This window comes from Lagopus muta, chromosome Z (genome assembly GCF_023343835.1).
Source record: "Lagopus muta isolate bLagMut1 chromosome Z, bLagMut1 primary, whole genome shotgun sequence".
Classification (NCBI taxonomy): Eukaryota; Metazoa; Chordata; class Aves; order Galliformes; family Phasianidae; genus Lagopus; species Lagopus muta.
This window is the reverse complement of record NC_064472.1, coordinates 47,594,652-47,620,621: the sequence shown is the minus strand read 5'-3', so window position 1 is coordinate 47,620,621 and position 25,970 is coordinate 47,594,652. Positions and strand designations below refer to the sequence as shown.

General features: G+C 33.9%; 1 long non-coding RNA gene across 1 annotated transcript in view; it reads left to right on the top strand.

Annotated features, from left to right (window-relative positions):
* The first annotated feature begins 201 nt into the window (after window positions 1–201).
* The window catches only part of LOC125686869 (uncharacterized), a 27,060-nt gene continuing 1,291 nt past the window's right edge, over window positions 202–25,970 (top strand). The window contains exons 1-4 of the long non-coding RNA XR_007373920.1: window positions 202–299; window positions 15,917–16,055; window positions 22,270–22,362; window positions 25,210–25,970. The exon at window positions 25,210–25,970 is cut by the window's right edge and continues 1,291 nt beyond it. This is a non-coding gene — a long non-coding RNA (uncharacterized LOC125686869). The remainder of the gene's footprint in view (window positions 300–15,916; window positions 16,056–22,269; window positions 22,363–25,209) is intronic.

The following is a 25,970-nucleotide window of genomic DNA, read 5'->3' as shown; positions in this document are numbered from 1 at the left end:
GATGCTAATTATAGAAACTATAATTAATGTGATTATAATCTAACATCGGCAACTTTCATTTTTCTATCCACAAAACACAAGTAACAAAGTTTGCATAGTGTGAAAACTCTATGAAGTCAGTATAAAGTTCACAAAGCAGTTAATCTTTAATTAGTACTAAATTCTTGGTCAAAGTTTGTTATTCTGAATGAAGGCTGTGTTATTAACTATATCCACTGGCCACTGCACAGATCAGCGCTTTGTTTGAAGTATCAGGAGTTTATCAAATATTAGAACAAGGGAGGTGGCTACTGGAGGAGGTAATTTTGTCCTTCCTATCATAACTACTCATGATTTTTTGTCTCTGTCATCTTTCTATCATCCCTTACCATACGTGACATCATCTTCCAGATCTTTTGTACACTGACATGCTTGTCTACAAGTTGAGTTTGCTTCAGTATAAACATGAAACAGGTCAGTCACCCTCCAGACTTCTGCTGTGCACCTCTTTACTCTGCTGAGAGCAATGTTTGTTCCACTGTTTACTACAACCCGCTGGTCTGTGCCAGACTTTGAAGGTTGAGAAGGAGTGGACTCAATGGTATTTTCATATCCTTTGCACTCCTGTTCTCTATTTACATATATGTTTTTTCAATTCTCCTCAAAAGTGACAAACATCCTTTTAATTTGTCCTTTAGTCATTAATTTAACAGGTGGTTATATTGGTTGGCAGATTCCTATCCAGGATTTATGAAGGCTAAAATTCAACATGTCATTATTCCCAAGACCTAGGTAAAACAAAAGTAAAAGTATTCTTCAAACCCTACTTCTGTAATCCATGATGAGTCCACATTATGTCATTAAACTTAAGCATGTTATGTTACTGCTAAAAAACTATCTCAATTTTTTTTTTCTGTAGTCATTTTCACCTGCACTATTGATAATGACATAAATTATTTTGTATTAATTGCTTAATCTTAGCAAAATAATTCCCTGATGATAATTTGTTTATTTGTGACTCAAAGTTACATATATTTATATGCTTTTTGTAATTCGGTTTCTATGAAACATAAATATATCCAAATTAAGTTTGCAGGTAATTATAAATTTTGCACTTTTGTGAAATTACAGTGTCAATAGATTGTTGGAAAGTTTTATTTGAGTGCAGGATATATTAGAGGAAACTTGATAGCTGCATTAATAATACTTTGATAAATCAAGCACAATTACATTTGAGTAATTACATTACTCAACTTGTGTAAAATTATGCCATCCCAGTTCATTTGTGAAATGCATTGTATATATATATACATATATATATATATTTTTTTTTGCTTAAATATAGCCAATTATCATGGAGACCAAATGTACAGAGTAGTTTTTATCTCTTTTATCTCTTTTATTTGTGAAGTGTGAGGAAAGGTACATGAGATGTCTTTCATATATTTTCCTGAGAATCCACTGAAATTTGTAGCAGGAGGTAAAGTGCACTTAATACAGTTTCCACTCTCATTTCTATGCTGGAAAAAAAAATTAAGTAGTAATGATGCGTAATATAAGGTAGCATTACTGTTATGTAGTAAAAATTAACATCAGAATTGAATTGGATTTTTGTCCCTGTGCTTGTTCCAGGCTTTCCATTAATCTTTCTGGGGATATCTAATAATAGGGAAGTTGTTGACCTTAATAGCCAGTATGGAAGGATAACATTGGGAATTTAGTAGCTCCTTCAAGAGATGGATATCCCACCAGTACCATCTTTGGAAAGTAAATTCTGGCTTCAAACTTTTTATTTAGTATTTTCTTCACACTCAGATGAAATGTAAAAACAAACAAAAAGAGTTAGAAATACTATCCAAATAGACAACAATTCCTGCTTTAGAAATACCACATTCAGAGAGATATGAACATGCAGAATTTGTATGGAGAAGTACAACAGTGGGCCTTAAACTACTGCTTTGTCATGCCAGGAACAAGCTGAGGGTTATGGTTTGTGGGAAATGAGAACTGCAAAGCTGTAATTATGGAACAGTACAGAAGGTAACTTGATAGCTTCAGTGAGAGCATATTTTCCTTCTTCCTTAGGCTGCAAAAGGCAATGGGTTCTTATCCTTTCCATACTGTGGAAAAACTTACCTCCAAGTAGAAAAATACATCATTCTCATCTACTGAAGAGTTGCTGAAGGTTTAGATCGATCTTAGATGACTGCAGAGGAGTCCTACTTGAGATAATCATCCTCTTTTCCTGGCTGGGGCTTCTCTGAGCACTGGAAGGGGAGCAACCTTAGTGAGCTGGCCATCTGTGGGGGATATGGGGTGTTCTAGGGCCTGCTGAGGCCTCAGGGGGAAACACCAAGGCAATATACAATGTGAGTAGCCATCACCAGTGACCTTTCCAAACAGCATATTGGAGTGTTTCCTTTTGACAGAATCTATCCCTCAAAATCTCGAAAGAAAAATAATTAATAACAAAACAGACGTCAGAGGACTAGGATGCCCTCTGGTCCATGCAAGACCCTCTCCCTTTCCTTGTTGGGTGTTGAGTGGCTGCATCAAGGGCAAAATGTGGCTCTTTTTTATAAGATGGGACAAAGATTTCTGTCTGCTTTTGGCAAAAGCTGTTTCCTTTTAAAAACAAGGATCTTGAGCTATGAGTTCTAATCCTTTGTTTCACCATGTTGAAAAGTATAAAAATCACAGAAACATACAGAATGTTCAAATACAATCTGGACTGAATTGAGTGTGGAAGATTTTTTTTTTTATTAAAGCAGCAATATGATCCTTTAAAACAGTTAGGATTCTCCCCACTGCCCCCCGCCTTTTCTCTCTCCCCTCTCAAGTAAATAATGTTAAGCTATAATAAAAACTGTGTCTTTTAAAATGTAGCACTCTTACAGATGTGCATAATAAATTATTCCCAATGGCATGATATCCCTAAGAATATTTAAAACATGTGTCAATGTTGAATCTGATATTTTCTTTGGAGTGGACACAACTCTTACAGTCAGCCATGGTTGCAAAGTGAATGCTTAATATATAATTTTGGTATCTTTATATATAGCATACCAAATATTTAAAAAAAAAAAAAAATACAGATATGAGTAAAAGCTTCTTAGCTCTGGGTAGAAGCCATTTGTAGAGCTCCTCATTAAAATAAATGCATAAAAAATAAAATCGGCAACAATCCATTTCTTTCCCTGTTCCCTTAGATTTCTTGTATTCCAGACATGGCATAAATGTTTAGTAAACTAAAACTTTGACAGTCTCAAGTTGTTCTGTCTTCCAAAATACATTTTTCAGATCTGGATGTTTTTAAAGGTGTAGGATTAAGTACCATTATGTTTGACTTGGCAGGCTATGACTAGTAACTATTTGAAATATAAAAACAAATACGAGAGAAAGAAATCATGCTTTATGCTACATGATATCTGGAAGAACTGGGGCCTGAGAGAATGGGAGGTCCTTAGCCGTTTCAGAGATTGCTCTGTTTCTTAAGCCAAACAGAGCATTTAACACAGAATTTGCTGATGTGTTTAATTTCCATGGCTTTCTTCTTTATTCTATTTCAACTATGATAATCTATACATCTTTTTACTGCTTGTGGGTTTTGAGGATTTCTGTCCTTAATTTTATTAATTCCCTAATATTTCTACTTACTGATAATTTTCCTGCATGTCACTGCATGATATTTTAGACAAGTGATCTGTTTCTAGATATGTACCAAATATTAGTTTGTTAGAATTATAATATTTATAACTTATTAAGTTATTAGAAACAAAGAAATAGATTTTTTTTTTAAATACAAATTAGAAGAATAAGCCGCAGAATGTATATCAACAGGTATAAAAGGATAAGAAAGATCTTATACTGCCTTTGCTTTCAATTAGGCTTTCTACTTAGAATGTTTAAAGAAATTACAATTATATGTAATGTAATGTCAAGTTTATAGAAACTTTATTCACAAATTTGCTACTTTGAATTGAACAGACAATGTTTTCCCGTATCTATTTTTTTTTATCAGCTGTAAAATGCAGAGATAGACATTTCTTCCTAAAACTTGGAGTGGACAGTAGGTCATTTTAAAGTGAGAATGTGACAGTATAGTACATACATTTCAGGATACACATAATGTAATATCTGGAGTATTCTAGAGAGCTTGGAATGCCATGAAGAAAAACAGAAGTACAGTATTTTAATCATCTGATAATTCTCCACTCTTTTACCCTGGCAGAGATGCTGTAAGTAGTATTTTTTCAACAGTTTTGACAGTTTTGATACTTGAACAGCTCGACATTCACCTCTATACACTCTAATCTCTCTGCCTCATTTGATGCTTTGTTGTTTGTTGTTTTTTTTTTTTTTATGAGTTTTGTAGATGACAATTTACTAAAGGATATATTAGTAAACCATAAAATTTTAGTATAAAAACTGATTAGGTGGTAAGAATTTGAGCAACTGATATTTTTCAGGAACCAAATCTTTTTATCCTCAGATGTAAACTTTCTGCTCAGATTACAGGAAGACACATTCCTACAGAACTCCGTTGGTTGGAAGATGCTAAGCACTTTCATCCACCACCAGCTCTTCACAAGACAGTGAGAATACATTATGAGAATTTGGCAGAAATCCAGCGTTTGTCTGAACTAGGGTTAGAAATAAACTCCAGCTGGATGTAGTTATGATTCCCAGCTAATCACTGCTCACCCTCAGTATCGGTGAATTTTCTTATTAGAAATTCATGTTATTTTTCCCACTTCCATATAGAGAAATTCTTCTTAATTTGACAATAGTATTACTATTTATTAATTTCAGGTTTCATACAAAGCCTGTGATTGTTCATATTCTGCTTTTAGGAATCTTTATGTTTAAAAGAGATTTTCATGAGAAAATTTCTACATCTCCCTAACAATGCTGTTTGCAAAAGCTGTTTTCTGAAACACTGGACTGTAAAAGGTAAAGAACTTAGAATTTTTTTTTTTTTTTTTAAAGGAAATTTCTACAAATTTAGTCATTCTTTGAAAAGAATTGCTTGAATTGAAAAAATTTTCATTAAAAAAATATTTGTTTTTAAAATCTCTGGAACATCTACCGGCTGAGATTCATAAAATTTTAAGATTTAATTATATATTCACATATGTGAGTATGCCATCCAGTAAATAAAAGAATTTAAAGAGATAATATTAGAAGTATTTATTTAAAAAATTATCTTAAAACAAAAACAAAAACACTCCAAACAAATACAACAAAGGCTTTTTCTAGTTGCATTCAAACATGCATTTAAACCCAATGTAAAAAACCCACTTTTTTTAAAAAAAATATTTTTATTTTGCTACTCATTAAGCATATAAACATGTAAACAAAATTTTTATTATCATAAAAACAACCTAAGAAGCTCCTAAGGTTGACTAACTTTTCCTTGGGAGAGGAAGCAAGCAGGACTTCGTGAAGAAGAAGGGCTAGTTAAATGACTTCTGTAGGATCTTTCAATTTCTGGATTCTAGAAATCTAGGAATCACTAGGACATGAAAAGAAAATAGTTTAATTGAGGGTACATCAGAGACATTCAGTGTACTCAGTGCAGATTATTTCATATTCACATCACATGCATATCCAACAAAGAAACAAAACAAACAATCAAAAAAATAACAACAACAAAAAACCAACCTCTATGAAATTTCTTTTTCAAAGGATGCAATTATAAGTCGGCTTGGGTTGGAGGTAACCTCAAGGATCATCACATTCTAGATCAAATTGCTTGGGATCCTATCCAGCCTGGCCTTAAAAACTTCCAGAGAAAGGGCACTACAGCCACATTGTGTAACCTATTGCAGCACCTCACCATTCTCTCAGTAAAATTCTTCCCCCTGAAATCTCTTCTAAGTATCTCTTTCTTTAGTTTAAAACCATTCTTGTTAATTTCTCTCATTTTTTCTCTCATTTTATAGGGAGTTTACAAACTCCCTATAAATATTGGAAGGACATTGAGGTCTCCTCACAGTCTTCTTTTTTCCAGGCTGAACAAGTCCAGTTCCTTCAGCCTATCTTTATAGGAGAGGTACTCCAGTCCTTGGATCATCTTCATGGCCCTTCTCTGGACCTTCTTCAAAGGTTCTCCATCTTTCTTATTTTTTTCTTTCCCTATACTTTTCCCCTCCCCTCCTCTTTTCTGCCCTTCTTCCCCCACTCCTTTCCCACCTCTTACCCCTTATCTCTTGCCCCTTTCCTTTCCTTTTTTTCTTTTTTCAAATTGACAAAATGCCCAACTTCTCAAGTGGAAACATCTGAGTGTTGCAGGAAATTAACTACACCCTTGGGGCTGTACAAGTTAAAAAACAGTCTGATCAGTTATGATAAACTTAATGATAAATATTAGGACACATAATTCAACAAATTTTTTTGTTAATCTTTTCTTCTCTTAGTCTAACAGTATGTTCCTTCAATTTTTTAAAACATCGCCATTGTAACATTTCCATATTTTCATAATTATTTCTCGTAACTGTTGTAGCAAAAAAAAGCATTATTTCCTACATAATTTAGCTAAAGAACATAAGGACTTTTCTATTGTTCAGTCTTTTGAAGGTTTAGGATGTGTGAGAACAATACAAGTTTATTGATCTTCAGATTCTGTCTGAATATAGGTTTTATTCCAGGAATTGAATTTTATTTCTGAGCATCTGTTCATAAAATATGCCATTATAAATAATACTTCTGTGTCCAGGTTAGATTTTTTCCACTTAGCTTTTTATACTCAACATATGGTGTAGATTATTCACACATAAGAACCCTGTTTAAAATCATGGTAATGGTCTTAGTTAAGTGCTAAAAGACCAAGAAGTTCTGAGTTAATCTCAGAAATCTGCATATAATTCATTCCATCTTGTGTTTAAATAGCAGATCAGATGATCCAGAATTCCTTCTGCTCTAAACAGAGGCTTTATCGCTGCTATCTTAACATACACAGAATTTCTACATCCTGTGATCAACACCAAATATCAATATGGCCAGTGAGACAAATATACTTTTAATTCTGATTTTCAAAACAGAAAAGTTAGGGAATGCTCACTAACTAAGAGGATGTAATGAGTAGACTGTCTGGTGAAATACACTTATTCTTAGTTTCATTAAATACTTATTTTATGCATTCGCTCTTTCTATTTTCTTAAAATAAAATAGAAATAAAATCAGGCACAAATAAAATAGGCACATCTATAAGTCTACAAATATATAAATATTTTTCCTCAAATAACTTTTGCAGAAATCATTATGTGTAGGTACATACATGCATACATACGTACGTACATATATATATACACACATGTAATATGAATGTACAGTTCTTGTACAAATCATGAAGAATATTTTTCTCACAATTTTAATTTCTTTCGTATTTGAAAATGTCTATATATTTTCCACAAATCTCTTATTTAAGGATGTTTTAAAAGATATTTTATTTTCTGTTTCAGCAATGCTGAATATTCCAAGATTTATTAATATTCAAAGAAGGTTTGTAATCTTGTATTTTGCTATGATTTCTTTGGAGACATTTCAGCCATTCATATGCTCAGAGTCTTAAATCGAAAGAACGTTAGCTTGCCATGCATATTCACTCACTCTACATCAAAACCATTCTTGTATAACTGTTACTGCAATGGACAGAAGAATGTTACAATCGTGGGTAAGGAAGAACTCAAAAATTCTGAAAGGAGAGAAAAATAAAGAAAAGCACATATCGTAAAACAATTTTGGAGCTGAGTGAATCGTGACCTTGATACAGATTACCACGCTCTGTTCTATCAGGTATGGGGTCTAGATAAACCATATACACACATCATTCCTGAGTAGGCCAGGTAATTTTCTGTTCTTTTCAGTATGAATATGCAAACTAAAGTCTCAGAGTTGTTCTAGTATCTGCTATTTTTTAATATCTCCCAACTACACAACTAGTTGTACACATCCAACTGTCACAGCATCACAAAATCACAGAACTGTAGGGTACCTTCAGAGATCATCGAGTCAAACCTGCCTGCAAAGCAGGTTCCCTACAGCAGGCTGCACAGATCGGATCCAGGTGGGTCTTGAAAATCTCCAAAGAAGAAAAATCCACAACCTTCCTGGGCAGCCTGTTCCAGTGCTCTGTCACCCTCACTGTGAAGATGTTCCTTTGCATATTGGTGGGGAACTTCCTATTCTACAGTTTATGGCCATTTCCCCTTGTCCTGTCCCCACAGACTACTGAAAAGAAGTTGTCCATGCCCCTTTGACTCCTACTCTTAAGATAATCATTAATGAAATCCCTTCCCAGCCTTCTTTTCTCAAGACTGAACAGACCCAGGTCACCCAGCCTTTCCTCACAGAAGGGATGCTTCAGGCCCTTTATCATCTTTCCTGCCCTCCACTGGACTCTCCAGATGGTCCCTGACTTTTTTTGTACTGATAAGCTCAGAACTGGATACAGTAGTCCAGGTGAGGCCTGACCAGGGCAGAACAGAGGACACAGTGTGTCCTTCAACTGCTCCCTGTCTTACTCTGAATTCCTGGTATCAAGAGTTGGAACGCCAGCAGTTGATTTACCGTCTTGTTTCTCTTAGAAGAACAACAAAAATTCAGCAGCTGAGATGAAGGAAATCTAGTGTGTTTTAACTATTAATAAACAGGAGTGTAAAAATGATAAAACAGATACACCACATTAGAACCTCTTTTTAATAAGGAATTTATATTTGATAAACATCATCAATATTTTCCTTGTTACTTTCTCATTTTTTTCCTTCTATTTTCTTTCTTTTTTTTTTTTTTCTTTTCACAGTAGATGCACTGTGAAAAGTAAAAAGACATATATATTTGTTTTAACAAATTATATGACCTTGATATGAATTAGATTTAAGAGAAATAATTTGGGGAGATAAAAATATTTTGTATTATTTTTATATTTTATTTGGAAAATCCATTTTCATTTTCAAAATTAACTTATGTTTTGTGATGCATATGGCTTATTTTAATGGATGATTTTTCCTCTGGCTGTATCCTTTCAATATCCTTTCAATGTCTGAATGTGGAGAGATAGGCCAACTACATGGATATTCAAAAACAGATTTGTCAGATATGCTGGTCACAGTGAAGGTAGAGAAATTAGGCATGTTTATCACAGAATAACAGAATAGCTGAGTTTGGAATGGACCTCTGGAGTTTTCCAGATCTAAGCCCCCTGACCAAGCAGGGCCACGTACCAGGTTGCCAAGGGTCACATTCAGATGGCTTTTGAATATTTCCAAGAAAGGAGATTTCATTCCATCTGGGCAACCTGTGCCAGTGCTACCCTACAGAGTAAAAAATGCTTTCTGATGTTCAGAGAGACCCTCCTATTTTTCAATTTGTGCCCATTCGTGTCCATTAGGACCCCTGGACCATTTCTGTGAGGTTGAACTCATGACTCCATATAGAAATTTGGAAATTGATTCTAGTTCATGACTAAACAAATTATTTAGATCACATGTGAAGTCATAGTTCAGGTAATTTGAAAATGTAATGACAATCGGACTGTCACATCAGTGCAATTTGATGCAGCAGTTGTCAGTATCTGTGAAATGCAGGATTATGGTCTTTACAAATACTTGCCTAACATACTGTAATAACATATATGAAATTTTGTCTTATTGTAATATAGTACATAGATACAGGAAATTTTGATGCACAGTGAGATAAATATATGTTTTCTTAGCAGTTAGTTAAAAAATAATAAAGAAGAGGTTTAACGCAGCCTACATTGTCTGACATCTTTATGATATCTTGTGGGAACATAGCAATTCTCAAAAGCATATAAGAAGATGTCAGTTTTGCTTGAATCTTTCAGAATTAAAACTTCCACATAAATGCCTGGGACCATTGTTTCAGGTAGTTGTTTGTGTATGGATCTACAGATTAGTCGGTATCAGTTAAGTTACAAAATAAATGCAATAATTCAATTATGTGCCTTTGCTAACCAGTAATGTAAGTCACCAAGTTGAAAGCCAAAGTCACCTGGTTGACAATGAAGAGGTTTTACTTATACCTTCTCATATATGTGTCGTATTCTTGAAAAGAGAGGACCATTAAAAGAACTGAATAATGCTTTTGACGTAAGAAATTCAAAAACACCTGGAGAAAATATGTCAGTATTAAATAATGTATGCTTTCCCCCTGAAGCAGTATTAAAATTTTCAAAGGGCATTGAATGCAGGTGTGAAAATATGACCATAGAAAAAAATTATCATTGTCCTATATTGACACATGAGACATAAGACACTGGGGACCTCCTGGAAAAAGCTTGCACATTTTATTAAGTTACAGAAAAAAAAGAAAAAGAAGAGAAAAAAAAAAAACAAACACTGCTGAAAATAACTGCCTTGTTATTTTTTCAGTGCACACTCATATCTGCTGTCTTTAAGGACAGAATGTATCAATTATGTGTGTTCCTTTGGTTATAGTTTGCTTTGCAAAATAGTCATACAGTGTGTTTTAAAGTTATGAAAGTTTTATGTTTTTCCCGTCTTTTTCCCCAGTTGACTTTATTCCACTTTGTGCACTATTCTGATATAACAAAGAAGTACTACATTACAAGAAAGAAATCTAATAAATCATAGTGCAGAGTACATATTCTATGCTTTGGTCATTTATACAATATGTAATTCATTTACACATATATTTTCTTAAGAAAAGCACTGCAATATTTTGAATTTTCCCTTGTGTTCACTCATAAACCTTTGAATTTTAAGTTGAAATTCTGACTTTTCTTTATATGACTCTCTTTTGTAGTCCATGTTCTCTCTCCTTTTTCCTTTTACCAAAGGACACTTTAACTTACAAAACAAGAAACTGACATTGATATCTGACAAAAAGCTTTGTTTGTCTGAATGGTGATGAAGCAATGATTTGCACTGACCGAGTAGCTTGCACAAACGCAAGCAGATATTCAGTTGACTTCAGTGCACCTAGAACTTTTCTCCTGATTGTCCAACTAGAGACGTTGGAGTTCAGAATCCTAAGAAAGTGCATTTCATCCAAATCTTTTAGTTTGTCTTAATAAAAAGCAAGGGATTTCCTGAAGAACTTGCTATTCCAACATATTTTCTGAAAATTATATCTATTTCTTCTTCATGTTCACCTAAGGACAATTTTTTTAAAGTTCATACTTTCTAAACTGGGTATGAATGTGTTAAGAAAAGTCACATTAGAATTGCATGTAGAAAAAAAATCTAAGAATATAATAAATCAATTTAAATCAGTGAAATTTCCCACAATAAATTTTACCTATGTTTATTTGCTTTAGCAAATAAGTATTAATGTATTTCTTATTATATTATTACAATAAAAAAATGAGTAATGTAAAAAAAGGATGAAAAGCTCTGTAATCTTTGAAAATTCCGTTGGTATAAACGTAATGCATAGATAATTTGTTCAATTAGTTATTCATCTAGTTTTGACAAATGAGGCTTGTTGATTCTGTGTCGATGTCATCGACAAGAATAATCAATCACACTTGTATCTATGCTGAAGAACTGTAAGTTTTTTGTTTTTTGTTTTTTTTTTAATGGAAAAAAAATAAAAAAGGAACATATTTTTCATTATTCTATTCTGTTATTACCATCCTAATCTTACAGTGATTACAATTTTTTTTTTTATTAGTGCACAGAGTAAAATGTAATTTTTGATTGACTTTTCTTAGTTATATAGGGAGATTATTCAGTAAGAGAAGTTTGCCATGATCAAGTTGATCTTCTGAATTTTTAAAGTATACTTTCTTTGCCCTACCTTTTTTTCCTATTTTGCAGATCTGGAAGACAAGTTTATATTCACAGCTACATAGAAAAACAAAATAAGGATTATAGCTATAATTGTTTCTAATGAAAATATTTCTGTGGAAAACTCAGTGCAACAAACAGAAACCATAAGAAAACACGCAGGCATCATTTCCACAAGGAAAATTTAGGCGATGGCAGTAAAACTTAATGATCATAAATTAGAATTAGTGATTTTCCTAAATTAAAAATGGGAAAATAAAAATACTGCTCTTTTTCTGTGAAGTAAGTGTCATGAAGTTCATTAAGTTGCAGTGCACTACTATAGTAGTTCATTGAATGAAATGGCACTGGGACGACACATATGCTTGAATCTGGGGACATTTAATGTGTTTCAGTATTTCACAGAATAAGGGTAGTTTCCTTAATCAAAGCTACCGTATGTATAAAGAAGTATTCACTGTGTACTTTTTAAAAACATTATTTTGCCTCGATCAAGATTAATATGATTTTCATTGGGTCAGTCACTTGAGACTAGCTGTCTTCCAGAAAGGAGATAAAACAAGCAAGTATTATTTTTGAATAATAATTTAATTTTGGAATTGCATTTTTAATATTATTTTTCAATGATTTTTAATATTTTTTTTAAATTCATATAGTATAATAATTCATATAAGATCATCTAGAGTTAGAACAAACTCTTTTACGATATGTTCATGTAGTTTTTAGTCATGTTCTCATCAGTATCAGAAACAACGAGCTGTTCAAAGATGATATGATATATGTTGAAAGCAAGTGGAATATACCAGGGTTAATGCATTACAAACTCTGAGCTTTGAGAGCTTTGTCCAGCTTAGCGTCTTTAAATGGTTTCCTAACCTTTCAGTGGTGCAGCAATAGAAAACTATTAAAACCTTATTAAATCCTGCAAACCTTGAGATTGATTATTCTAGATGAAATTATCCCAGGAAGAACATTTTTTCTGCTACAATTTCTTAGATCTGATTTCACACTGATAAGTTTCTGTAGCATCCTTGAACTACTTATATATCCAACTAGCATAAATTACAAAGTCCTCAGTATGCACCATAGCTTGTCAGCGCAAGACATACTTTAAACATGCTGAATACAACAACCTGAATTTAGCTGTTGGTCAAGGAAATATCAGCTTGACGACAGAGAAAAACTAGTTTGACCTCCAAAATGCATAAGCCTGACACAGCAAAAGCATAACACAGTATGGGATGGTAGTGACACCTTTTATTTTTTATTATGCTTTTTTATTTTTTGGCTTTGTAGAGGCTATATAGAGGGAATTCTCGAAGCTTTTCCTGAACTGAGAGAAAAGCCAGTAAACCATACTATTCTGGAATTTATTTATTATTTATTTATTTCGATAAACTCTTTGATGCAATAATCAAGCAGTCACAGTGGATCTGGGGGCATGTGAACTCACATAAAATGAAACTGATGAAAATGCTGCCTAAATCCTATTTGAAATGTAATGGCAAGCCTTATAAACTCTTTTCCCCTTTCCAATCGCTGGTAGAAGATCCACCCAGAATCCTGTGAGTTTCAGCTAGTTGTAGCTATTGGAGATGTGTCTGTGTATGCAAAACTCATTTTGTATTTGTAGGAGATAATAAAGTAGGCTGAACTGATCTTCAGATCTTGAGAACTTACTTTCACTAAGCTAGTTCCCCTTCCCAGCTTCCCTCTATAGTTCTCTCTTCTTACAAATCCCAGGATCATTTTCAAAGGTGTGATACAGTAAAGATGCATGTATCTAGGCTCACAAAGAATGGCACACAGTCAGTGTCTAGAACCTATTATGTAGTCACAAGTAAGTGTAAAACAGAATACCATAAGATAAGGTCACTCACTTTCTGGACTACAAGATATGTAGCATTTTGCTCTACAAAGCTCAGCAAACCAAACTGAAGGTAATTTATGCACTTATTCTTCTGTAAAAAAGCACCCATGTGGAATTTTCAGTGAATGTAATATCATACGTCTGTAGAGTAATATGTGTTGGAAAGAACCTCAAGTTGGAATGACATGTTGCTGAAGGAAAAGCCCATGCAATGCAAAACAAATGAACTGTCAGTGTCCATTCAAAAGCTGACAATCCAAACAGTTCTGTCTCACTTGCTATGACTATAATCAGGAACAGAGTGGACTAGGTGACCTGCAAAGCTGGCTTTTCCGAGGCAAAACAAGGTGAGTACTGCAATTGAGGAATTTGTCTTTCTGTGAAAGAGAAGAGAAAGCTTGGTGATTAATATGATTGCAACTGCTGAGGTATCATGCTGGGAAAGTGACATTTTCTATGGAAACAAGGAACCAAACCATTTGACCTTTTAAAGGTCACTTTTAATGTCAGTTAGAAATCAGCTGGAAGCCAGGACAGCCATGAAGGACTGATGTTAAATTTCCCTATTACAGCACCCAAAAGTGAGTAGACAGACATGTTTTTTCACTAACATTTTAGTCCATAGAAAATATATACCTCACTCTTAAATGAATGGATTGCAGAGGAGAAAATCAAATTGAGGAGGAAAATAGGTGCAAATAGAAAACATTTAATACACTTTGAATAATAATAAACTAATTAAATCTATATACAAAAGTTATTTACAAATCTGAGAAATTCAGAAAAAATCATTTTAGTGTGCTATATGTGGAATAGAGATAAACTGCAAAGACCATTTGGCATCCCTTTACAAGATTTTCAAAATTGACCCTTCCGTTTTGTCTGATATTTAATCCCTTATTGATCTTCTGTCACCTTCACATTAAATTATTTTATTTAAAATTTCTTTTATTTCCCCCAAAAATCTCTTCTAATGAAAGAATAATCTGTCTTCACTGATTTTTATCAATCTTCATTGCAAAGACTAATTTTCAACTTGACAAGTACATTTCCTGAAATAATTCAAAAGATATGTTGAGGAGTAGTTGAGGACAATTGGCATTTATGCTCAGCATTAAAAAAATGTATACTCTTCTGTTCTCATTTTCTTTCTGTTATTTGATTTAAAGCTCTTTGAGACTTAGCTTGTATCCTTGGGAAATAGATGGAAAAATAGTACAGAAAGAATAAGAGTCTAAGATCTAAAATTGAATGAGGTCTGCAGCATGTTATTGTTTTGTTTCTTTTTATTTTTTGGAAATTCACAGATTGTTCATGTTCATATTAATTGTCTTTTATAGAGTCAGATGCATTGTACCTACTGATTTTGATCATTTATTAACATATCTGAGAGATTTAAAATGGTTTTTTCTATGCTTATTAAATTTTCCTTTAATTAGAAGAACTGTCGATTGCCTTGCTCCTTAATGTTATTGCTTCTCAATTTTGGTTACACAAAACACATTTCAGCTTTATTGCATATTTCTGTTTTTCTTTATTTTGCTTCTAATGGCACACTGTTTTCCAGTTTAGAGCTATTATCAACTTCACATAATCAAATTTGCATTTTTCTTCTGTGTTGGAATTAAAGAGCAACTAAATATTCAATGTTTGTTCAGAAATAAATTTATTATTTTGGTATATGGTATTATTTTTACACGATTTTGTACTATGCTGTTGTTTTGTACAATGTGAATGCTAACTTACACATGTCTAAATTAATATAATAAATTTTGTTTTACATATTCTCTCTTCCAGAAGCTGTGATTTAGACAGGCTACACTACAATTAATCCGTTTGCAATATTTTACTTTTTTTAATGTTCTGGCAGTTATAGTCACATTAAGTTTCTTCATTTTCATGGAAACAGCATAGAATCTAAAATCTGGTAATTAATCTGTAAATGCACAGACTACTGCTTTAAAACAACTGTGCATCTTTAAGAGTTAAACATCGAGTCACAGTATGTTGCAGTAAACTCATTGAAACTTAATATCTTCTGAGAGACTTTTCAAAGCCGGCATTTAACTGAAGTCATGTAATGATACTTAATTGGATATTTCTTTTGCTGGTTTCAGTCAATTGAAATCCTTATTAATGTGGAGTACAAATGGAGCCGAATTTGAAGAGAGACTCATTGAAACTCTCTCTTCATAATGCCAATAGAGCACAGTACAATCATTATAACTCCTGTGGCTGCTAATCTTCTGGATTTGATTAATTGCAAAAACCAATACAAAATATGTACTTTCAGGGTATCATGGCCTCGATTCATTGTTTACAGTTGACTGAAAACAACAACAACAACAACAAAGACAACTCTTCCCAAATCTCCAAAAACACAAAAGAAATGAGCAGCAGTCTTGAAATAACACAGGGTTGACTTGCAAAAGGTAAGCTGTGGTTTTAATGGAAATATAAAGCACAGAATGTTCTCTGGGTGCCTTACTTTACAATTCAGTAAAGGAAAAATAAAAGTCACTGCTGCTCTAAAGCCTTTCTTTAAAAAAGTATTGCCAGCACAATTTGCTATTAATTGTATGTGATCTCATTTATCTAAATCCTTTCACATCCTCACTTATTTTCTACCACATTTATCCATGGCTACGCTTTCATAACAGCCACTTTGCCTGCAGGTCGGATGGTGGGATATTAGGTACCATCAAACTAGTGCTGGTTCTTTGACAAGTGACAGGTGGCTTGTTGCAGTCCCTGAGGGGTAGTATAATTTATCTCGCCAATGAGTTCAGCCTCTGGCAGCCTAGAAACTGAGGGCTGTGAATGCTAACACAAACTGTGGCTGGAGATGAATAACAAGACTATCTCTGGTACCAGCACACTGACCAGGAGAATATCCAGGCTGCAAAACAAAATGCCTCAGTATACACTGGCTGCTTCCTACTGATACAACTAGAATAAAATGCAGTGGTGATTGTGGTGTACAAAATGCATGACAAAAATCATTTGTCACAATCTAAATTATAATTGTTGTAACTTCCTAGCTAGGCATATGCTAGATATGAATTAAAATGCAGTTTGTGACAGAAATGTAGAAGTCTGGTAAGGATTAAACCTAGTAACATTATCAAATTTTTTAAGAGTAAGCATATAGTTTTCTTACAAATATTGACATCACAGAAAAGGGGGAATTTGCAGACACGTCTTGCTTGAACCTATGGTGATAACATAAAATATACAATCATGATTTTTAATGTTTATAATTTCAAATGCGGTTAAAATGTCTTTTCAAAATAATACTTCTGATATTACGGCTGCATCCTTTTTATAGAAAAGTAGGATATTATTAATTTAGGGAACATTGTATGGATCTTACTATGCATTTAAATTAGTAGAGGATGAGAGGAAAAAAATCTTAAATATTATGCTTTAATATTAAAGATTTCTCTTGGAATGTTACAACAACCATGGTTTTAAACTGAGACTGGGGAGGGTTAGGTTAGATATCAGAAGGAAGTTTTTCACCCAGAGGGTGGTGAAGCACTGGAACAGATTGCCCAAGGAGGCTGTGGATGCCCCATCTCTGGAGGCATTCAAGGCCAGGCTGGATGTGGCTCTGGGCAGCCTGGTCTGGTGGTTGGTGACCCTGCACATTGCAGGGTGGTTGCAACTGGATGATCACTGTGGTCCTTTTCAACCCATTCTATGATTCTATGTTTTTAGTCTGCTGCTAAAGATACTTGGAATCTGAATTTTCTTAGAATGCATTGTTTTGGACTACTTGTTCTATAGATAACAAAATATTAATAGAGGATGAGCACTATGTGCCTAACTCCCAGTATATGTCTGTCCTGCAGGGGAGGATGTGGTTTTTTCCAGGTTGCAGAAAGAACCTTTATAGTCGTCATAATGCAGTTCATTTAAACTAATGAAGAAAAGTTAATAAATATGGTTATCCTCCTACTCGAAATTAATTTCTATTACAAAATAAAAGCAAATAATTTCAATTAATTTAATCTTTCTGTGGGTTTCAGATGTCCCTGTTATTTCATTGCTTAGAATATCCAAGAGGAAGATAAAAGAATCTTTTATTTCTTAAGGATCCAAAAACTAACAGATTTCTAAAAAAGTTCACAGGAAATTCTTCCCTGTATACGAAGGAAACCCACGGGACTAAGCCACACTGTTTATTTGCAACAAAATACTAATTCTACAGTATAAAACAAGCTTGGTCCTATCAGAGTTTTTATTATAGATCTGTAGTCAAATCCTGTGTACTTTTGAAGCATTTGTTATTGACAAAAAATCAATTCATGAGTTTGCACTGTATTCTTGCAAGTAATCACAGTACATCCAGCAGAAATATTCCCAGAAAGGGCTGTGAGGTGGATACAGATAAGAAGGAAGATTCAGATTATAAACACCCAGAGTCATTAACTGCTAGAGCTCTTATGGAAGCATTATGGTTAGCATTAAGTCAAGACTATTTGTGCTATAGCTCAGACCAGGTCATAACAGAGAATTTAGAGGATGAGACTGCAATATACTGGGAGCTCAAGAGATAACTGTTTTAGTTTCTTATGATCTTAAAATATATAGACAAGGAAAAAAACGTTTACTCTGCCTGATACATATCTCGCAATGCAAACTGAATTCTTGTAGTCAGTGCACAAGACTTTCAGGTAGTAAAAAAAAAAATTACTTAATTTTCATTTAATTGAAGGTTTTCTTTGGAGAGACAAAGCACTGAAATGAGTGCTTGGTGAGAGGACCTGTGAAATCTCAGTGGAAAATAAAAAAGAAATCTTCTAAAACAGAAGATGTTTCTGTGTATTTGTGTGCATGTGTCATATAGTGCTATTTCCATCCATACTTACAGGTTAAATTAATAAGCTTCTTGCAAATTATTGTATTTTTTTTTCAGAGTAAATCTGCAGTTTTATTTTTGTTCATATTAAGTACGTATGTTCTTTTTCCTTAAAAACTCCTTAAACTGTTACTTTGCATAAGTCATTCAGATCAGTTTCTGTTCAGTACTTTAAATGAACAATGTATTAATTTAATGATAATTTAATACTAATACCTGAATCTTCCCTACAACTATTTGAAACTAAAAATAATTATAAAGAATTAACATTAATAATTTATTCTTCTAAATAGTTTCAATTTACGCATACTTCACTAAAAGAAACTAAAAAATGTTGTGGTGGTGGTTTGGTTTTTTGTCGCTGTTTTGCACGTACAGTAAGCAAGAATGGTGAATCCGATGTATGATAGAAAATGCACTGAGTGTATGTATTCACTTAATAATAAAATCTGAATTTAAATAGCTAGAGTAAAAGCTAACACATGCAAGAAAAATACTTTCATACCAAGCTAGTCTGCCAAGAATGGAAAAAGCATATAAAATTTATTATGTAATCAGTAGATATATGAGTGCAGATGTGTGCAAATATTTTCTAGAGTGAAAGATTCTACTTCCTTGCTACCATTAATAAGAACTATAATTAAAACACCATAAAAATAAAATAAAAAATAATTAACTAGTAATTTATGTGCTGACTAATAAAGAACAAATATTTCTTCCTGAGGTTTGAAGTATTCCATTTCACTTTTTCAGTGTAGATTTCATGATTCATTTAACTCTGGAAACAAGAGGCTACTGTTTCTTCCTTGTAGCTATTGTCTCTGAAACAACGAATGAAAGTGTTTGCAAGACCTAAGCTGTTGAAGGGATATTCTTTTTGGAGCACAAATGGAGTCTCTGACAAGAACTCAAAGGTTATTTGAATAAGTCTAAACAAATTTTTATCTGCAGACCACCATTTTTATGCTTATGAAGCCTAAATAGCGTCTTTAAAGCTTTTTGGATACAGACTTAAAATTCCTCTTAGTTTTTGTTTTTTGCTTTTTTTTCTTAGTCAAGTACTTTCAGGTCTCATCTTTATAACATGCTCACATGTAGTTACACAGCCTTGAGTCAATTTTATTGTAGTGACATTATTTATTGACACAGTTGCTTTATTTCTTGAACAGGTTCAAAACAAAAATCTACTTTAAATAAATCCAAGAAGAGTTTAGGTGTATGAGAAATGTAATGCATAAATTTCACACTGAATCACTGTACAGAGTCGAACATTTTCTCACTTGGCTGTGTAGCAAATGAATGAATGGATTAACTGGTTCATAAAAGTATATTACTACTGGATGTGGTAGGTAGCATACTTCATGGCCATTTATTTCATCACAACATGAGAAAAGGGAGGAAGAATGAAGTCTGGTCTTGCTCTAGATGAAAGTGATACTGGAGATATCGTTGTCTGCATCACTTTTGTCTTCTGGATGGCAGAAGACATATGACACAAACCTTTGTAAATAGATTTTTCTTAAGAAAAGAACTTCATTCATCTATGTATTAGTATATATACATTTATATATAACTGAGATTTGTGTTTTAAAAAAAGGTAGTAGCTACAGACTCTTGCCTTTGAACACTGATTCCTGCACAAAGACCTCTTTCCAGATTGTTTTGTACACACTGTATTGTTTTATTTTTGTGTATGTGGGTTTTTTTATTTGTTTGTTTTGTTTTTGTTTGTTTGTTTGAAAAAGCTTTCCAGAAAAATGGAGGGGTTGTCTGGTGTCAAAGGTCAAGCCAGATCAGCTGGAATCTCATTTTCACTGCTTGTATTCTACTGAGGTTTCCTTTTGTTGCTTGTAATACCAATATTGAGTAGTGTCATTTTAAAAATATCTTTGAGAGACATTGTTTTAATCTGCTAAATTACAAGGATAGATTAGAATTTCCACACATATTTAGATCTATATGTAGCTTATGATTCCACTCCTGGAATGAAGATAAATGTCATGAACATTGCTAAGATTGTCTCACTTTGGACTGTAAGCTTCTGACTTTTTCACCTATGTATAAAATAATGAGAACAGTTTTTGTATGTATATACTCCAACAGCTCAAGAGGAGTACATGTTTTCAGAGCTGCTTTGGTGCATAGGGAAAGAAAGAGAAGTTACCAATTACATTAATGTACAGCTTTAATTCTTGTGGGTCAAAATAAGTCCAATAATTTCAGTACAATTATATCATTTTATAGCAGTTAGGAATCAGATATACTGTGATTTTTGTGTGAGAAATCACATGCATGTGGATCAAGAAAGTGCAGCATTAGAATTATTACGGAAATATTATCATGATCACTTAAGATTTTTATTATTATTACTGGTTCTTACTGAAAAATGCTTTTCCAGCAGCTAGCGCAATATATATGTTACATTATAATTAGATCTTTCATGAATATATTAACATTTTAATTTCCTGACTGCTGTATATTTAAAACTCATAACTTAGCTTCTATATTAATTTTAGGTATTTATTTTAATGAAACTCATAAAGAAAAAAAAATGGAGGTAGGAAAGAAGACAGTTATCTAAAGGAGAAAAATAAAAAGCAATTATGTATGTGCTTCATTTCAAAACTGAGAACTTAAAACTCCCTTGAGTATAACAAATTTGCAGATTTCAATACCAGTCTAGGTGACTTATACATCTTCTCTAGACTTTACATGTTCAATACCCAGAGGGTAAGTAATCCTGTGATTTCTCTGTTGTTGACATTGTAAGGAACTTCTTTGATAATACCACTAAGTAAAAACATGTAGCTATATTGTGATTGCCACTATACAGTCACCTGACAAGACATTTTTGGAACTCAAGAGAAGCTGTTCCTTCTGACCTTTGACTTCTGCTTCATTGACACTGTCAGAAGCATACAGGGTTTTGACTATCAGCTGAATCTCTTATGCACGTCTACTAATCATTCAAATAACAGAATAAGAAAAAAAGGTAAATGTCATAATGCTCATTCTTTAAACCAAAATGTATCTTATAAACAATGAACTTTGTAACCAAAAATGATAGGAAATCAGTGTGTTTTCTACAAGTGTCTTAATAAATAAAGCTTCTGGTCCAGACAGTGTAGTACTCTTTCTCATAATCACCGTGTGATTATGAAAACCAAACCATATAACAAATGTAAGTACTAATTAGAATATATTTCCTCATATGAGGCCCTTCTACCCTTCAAGTCTTCCTTTTGGTAGCTGTTGCATTTAGCCCCTCTTATGAGGTGAATTCCTTAGCTGTGAATATTTTTACCCACTCATTCTGTTGGAAATTCATACAAAGGTTGTTGCAGCTATTATGCCCTCAGACTCCAAATGTGTAAATCACTGCAACACATAAGGCTGTATCTGTAAAATGAGGACATGGCATTTCCTGTGCTTAATAATCTCTGGATCATTAAGTTACATCTGGCAGGGTCATACTATTTTCAGTTTAAGCAATGACCTATTAATTGAGTGAAAACCTATTCCTATCTAAACTGCTTTTTAATATAATTTTTAAAGTGTTTCAATGCTTCGTTATATATGTTTGATTTTACTTATCCCTGAAGATAATTGAGCTGTTTTGTTGTGATTTTTTTTCTGAATGTTTAGATTCAGCAAAAACCCCTACCATCAACTAAATATTTTACAGATTATATATCTCCATATTGAATTTGTTATGGTTTTCCTTTATGTAACCTTCCTTTAAGTGGATATATTCTACCGACTCTTTCCTCCTTCTCTTTAAGTGTTTTCCTACACAACTGGATTATGAGCAACGAGAGTTACTTCAGCTGAAGTCAGAGATGAGAAAAAATAATGAATATGTAAAACGAATTGAGGTAATCTATATATAATCTTCAACCACGCTCAGCTTCTTCTGTTGATATTAATTATCATGTTGCTTTTTAGCTTATGTACTAATGAGTTGCATGTAAAAGTGAGAGGAGGAGAATCCAGAATAGATAATTATTTAATAAATTATGTAGATTTTTCTTTTACAACCATCTTAGAAAATTTTCTCAGCATAAACATAAATCCACCTTTATTCTTTGCCTCCTGCATGACATTAATGTCATTTTTACTAGTCACAGACACGGCGCTTGTTCATAGTAGACAGTCACTATCATCAAATCCTGTAGAGAGACGGTATTTAAAAAGACACGCAGCAGGGAATTACAATGCTCTTTCTGAGGAAACCTGGAAATCTTCACAGCTGAGATGAAACAATGCAGCAGTTGTGAAAGCAAGGATTCCCAGTTTGGAAACTGTCAGGGATGACTGGCTTTAAACATAGGCATTGTAGTAGAATATGAAGAAACCCAGAAAAACAAATCAAAATATTATTGTGATGCCATTCACAGTCTTTAGCTGGATATCATGTTTCCCTGTGTATGAGGGTGAAGTGACTTACCTTAGAGACAGAGCATTGTGAAATGAATACTCTCCCCAAGCTCTGCAGGGAAATGTGTTATTTCCAGAGAGGACTGACATAAGTTGAAACTGTTTGTTCTCAGCCTTGAGGAAGTTTGTTTGTGTTCTAGCAGTGAGAAAATCCTTGAGGTATCTAAGTTGACTGATTGGAGCAATGTCCCCAGGGGTCTTTTGGTAGAACCCAGCAGACAGCTCTCTCAGAGTGCTAGTGAGTGTGGCTAATGGGGATCCTATGGGTCACTGTGTCATGTTCTTTACAGTTCATCATAGGAGTGAATAGCAGCTTCTGCAGTTAGTCCCTGCCTATGTCTGTTCCACACTGCTGGGAAGTTGAGGAAGTTCTGAGCTCACACAGAAGAGACATTTACAAAGTCTTCTGATGGTCCCTTGCGTATATGCATCTGACAGGCACTCCCTAAGTACTTGCTACTCTTTGGAAAAGAGTTGCTTTGGTCTGTTGAAAATGATTAGAAAATAAGTGTGTTTTCTGTTTGCTTTATTATGCCTTCATGAAAACTTATTTAGAGATGAGAAACTTCAGGCTTGTATATCTGTAGTTCAGTAGCCAGATCCAGGAGCTCAGCTCCTCAAACTGTAAACATTTATCTAAGTGCTCTAAGTATCATTATGCCTATCTACTATCAGCCCAAATTTGTGTTTTCCTCCTAATTGCCTGTTACCTTCTTCTTAATGGATGTTTCAAAATGCCAGCTCACATTCACATTATGTTTATATATATCAACATTCAATCTGAAACAAGAATTGTTTCAAATTGCCTACCTTTCATTTTCCATCTGCATAGTTAGTGAGATTGCATGCTATTTCATAAATTAACTACAGTTTTGAACCTGCTGATTCATTTGCAAGGGTGAAAGGTGAATGTTCAATGATTTCCACCACAGTTAACATAAACATTGACCTGATCGACTACAGTGCTCCGTCTGTGCCATAATATAGCTACACATTTATCATTCCTGCCTTAGCTTTGCTCCAGGCGCCTGATTAAAAAGCCAAGACCAATGTCTGCCTTTATCTATTTACTTTGATTTTCACTTTGGAGCACTTTATCAGAACTGCATTCATGCCTCCCCGCTGCTCACTTGCTTTGTGGCATTTATTGTCTCAGTTTTCCTCTCAGTGTGGCACCGACTTCTAACTGCATAATATACCTTCTGCATGCAAGGACAATCCACATCATCCTCACCACTCAATTATATACTAGGTATGGCTTTTATAATTTGGTGGATATAAAGGACAGAAAGCAATCACAGAAGTCCTTGGAATTTTCAAGTTTTCTCAGAAAGCTAATAAAATTCACCATATATTTCTTCTATCTGCTGCAAACCAAGCTTCACTTCTTAAACCCATGCAAGAAAATGAAGATTTAACATGATGATGTCATCTAGATAAATAGTTATTAGAGTTACTGCTATTAACCATAGCTTACTATTGGCTTGTTTAATGCCACATGGGGCATAGCGTTAGTCCAAGAATGTATATAAGGAAAATGGCTTTTCAGAAGCAAAGACTTAGTGAACTTGCACATCATTTGAAAGAAAAGCAACTTGGTGTTACTTAAAATGTGAGCACTTTCAAATAGGTGTCCATGTTTAATGTTAATCTAATTATCTATTGGAAAAAAAATGTAAGAGAAGAAGGAGGGCTTACTTCAGTGTCAGAGAAATGAATAGAGGCTATTTAAAAATAGATGCATGATGGCCTTTATTTTGAAGATTTACACATGCTTTTCCAGTCTGTGCAATTTTTTGGCTTTTAATATTGCTACAAAAATTCAACTATCTGTCAGTGCCTCTGTTGTTATTTCTGATGAGCTTGAGATGACAGTAATCGAAGAACAGAAACTTCCAGGTCTGATACAAATTCTTTTGCTGGAGCAAAGCCAAATCTTGGGACTAATACAACAAAAATATAGAATCGTGTAAAATATTTTGGTTATTTCATAGAAAATAAATTCATCTGGAAGAAATATTAAATAACGTTACTCCTTCTCTTCAGTGGAAAATGGCTATAAAGTGAATTCTGCTGTTATACGAGTTTAAAAGGAAAAAGTAAGAGCATCTTACATCAAAAGAAATAGAAAGAAAATAAGTGACTGTAGCAAAACCAACTGCCCTCATTCTTCAGTATTCATCTTATTTCTACAGTTTCATTTTCTTCAATCACAACATGGATTTTTTGATTCATTATAAAGCTTCAAGCTTTCTTGTGAATTTTTCATCTTTCATCTTTCACAGTCCACACTCAGCAGGTTTGCTGATACAAAGCTGGATGGAGTGACTGACACATTAAAAGGCTGTGCTGTGATTCAGCAACATTTGGACAAGCTGAAGTGTTGAGTAGAGAGGAACCTGATGAAGTTCAACAAGAGGAAGTGTATAGTCCAACACCTGGGGAGAAATAAACACATGCATCATATATGCCTTATTGCAGTGTGCCCTTGTGGCCTAGAATGCCAAAGGTATCCTGGAGTGCACTTAAAAGAGCATGGCCAGCAGGTCGAGGGAAGTGATCTTCCTCATCTACTCTGTCCTGATGAAGCCACATCTGGAATACTGCATCCACTTCTGGCCTCTTCAGTTCAAAAAAGACTGGAACCTTCTAGCAAGAGTCCAGCAAAGGGCCACAAAGATAGATAGGGGCCTGGAACATTTCTCATATAAGGAAAAGCTGAGACACTTGGGACTGTTCAACTTGGAGAAAACTGAGAAAGGATCTCATAACTGCTTATCTAAAGTGCAGGAGCCAAGTAGAGAGGAAAAGATTCTTCTTTGTGACGTGCAGCAACTGGACAAGGGGTAACAGGTAGAAACTGAAAATCCCATAAAAGCAATAGGAAGAACTGCCTTATTGTGAGAGTGACATAGCAATGGAACAAGCTGCTCAGAGTGGTTGTAGAGAGTCCTTTTCTGGAGACAGTCAAGACCTGTCTGAATGCTTTCCTTGAGATCTATTCTAGGAAACTTGCTTTAGTAGGGGTGTTGGACTCAATGATCTC